The following is a 1,594-nucleotide window of genomic DNA, read 5'->3' as shown; positions in this document are numbered from 1 at the left end:
CCTGAATTGGGCCCCGTGCCTAAAAGGGCCTCGCACCCCGTGCCTAACAGGGCCCTGTGCCCAGTGTCCTTTTTAATTTTTACTCACCCAGCGGCGCTCCGGGTCTTTGGCGGCACTTCAGCAGCGGGTCCTTCACTCCCTCCGGCTCTTCGGCGGCACGTGAAGGACCCGCCGCCGAATTGCTGCTGAAGACCCAGAGCGAGTGAAGGACCCACTGCCAAAGACTCGGAGCGCCGCCCGGTGAGTACAAGCCCCACGAATCAGACCCCGCACTTCCTAAAGCCGGCCCTGCTCTGGATGTCCCCAACTCAACCCTCAGCATGTCGGCCAAGAGGGCAGCTGGCACAGTTGCTCCTGTGTTACTTACAGTCGGTGCCAACAATAGCACTGAGCAGATTCAAAGAGGCCACACGAACAGCCTCATTCTCAATCTCCAGCTGCGAGTGCAGAAATGCTATCAGATCATCAGGAGAAGAACGGGCTGCAAGGGAACAAATCACGTCCTCACTGACAACAGAACTCTTATTCTTACCATACCTGACAAAGGAAGTTACAAGGAAACCACTGTGCAACTCAGAGTCTCTTCCCCTTACCTAGCAGAACTACACAATCCAACAACTCTGCGTGATTTTCCGTGCTGAGCGGCTTAGCTTGAGAACAGATCTGTGGGAAGAAGGGAAATGGTCAAAGAAAAACTAATCAGAAGCAATTGAAAAGAAAAGGTTCAATTAATTTCTAAGCTTCCACTTCCTACTTGTCCAAATAGAGGTCTGAACCCCAGGTAGATGGTACTGAATGCACAGCAAGAATCAAACACAATGACCAATACATTCGATAAGAGAAGCTAAAGGGTTTTGAGCAGCAGAGCTGATCGAATCAAGACACAGCCACAGTTTTTACTATACAACTCTGACTCCCCCTGATAATCAGCTTATGGTGAAATTGCTTTACAAACTGAGCTGGATATTAGCTAAGAAAATGAGACCGCTACCTGCTTACTCCTGAGCATGCAGAAATCAGTAAGGCATGAGGAGGTGCCCCGGCTCTGCACTATCATTCGATAGATTTTTATTGTTAATATGCTTCAGATCTGCTGTGCCTAAGCTCAAGGGATCCAAGCAAAACCACCCCTCACCTGGTTGTGCAGAGCACTGCAGATGGCTTGAAACTTCTCTTTAGGTAGAGGGATCTTATATTCAAAAGAGACCTCCAAGAGCTGGCTCAGACTCTGCAACAGAGGGTGAAAGTCAGATGGTGGCACACACAGGAGCAATATGTAGTGATTGAAGCAGCTTCAGGGGATTCCTAGATTCCAAGGCTGGAACGGATTATTGCCATCATCTAGTCTGACCTCCGGTACAACACAAGCCATAGACCTTGCCCAGAATAATTCCCAGAGCAGAGCTTTTAGAAAAACATCCCAATCTCAATTTAAAAACTGTCAGTGAGGGAGAATCCACCTCGGCCCTTGGTAAATGGTTCTAATGGTTAATTATTTCACCATTAAAAATGTACGCCGTATTTCCAGTCTGAATGTGTCTCGCTTCAGTTTCTAGCCATTGGATCAAGTTACACCTTTCTCTGCTCAACTGAA

General features: G+C 48.2%; 1 long non-coding RNA gene across 1 annotated transcript; it reads right to left on the bottom strand.

The window, feature by feature from the left end:
- Positions 1 to 373: 373 nt before the first annotated feature.
- LOC135980409 (uncharacterized) lies at positions 374 to 1,485 on the bottom strand. Its single transcript, XR_010597490.1, has 3 exons — positions 1,136 to 1,485; positions 594 to 663; positions 374 to 481 (listed from the first exon to the last, which is right to left on the bottom strand). It is a non-coding gene; the product is annotated as an uncharacterized LOC135980409 (long non-coding RNA).
- Positions 1,486 to 1,594: the final 109 nt, after the last annotated feature.

This window comes from Chrysemys picta, unplaced genomic scaffold, assembly GCF_011386835.1.
Source record: "Chrysemys picta bellii isolate R12L10 unplaced genomic scaffold, ASM1138683v2 scaf3117, whole genome shotgun sequence".
In the NCBI taxonomy this organism is placed as follows: Eukaryota; Metazoa; Chordata; order Testudines; family Emydidae; genus Chrysemys; species Chrysemys picta.
Note: the sequence above shows the minus strand (reverse complement) of the source record. Positions and strands in the feature narration are given on the sequence as shown.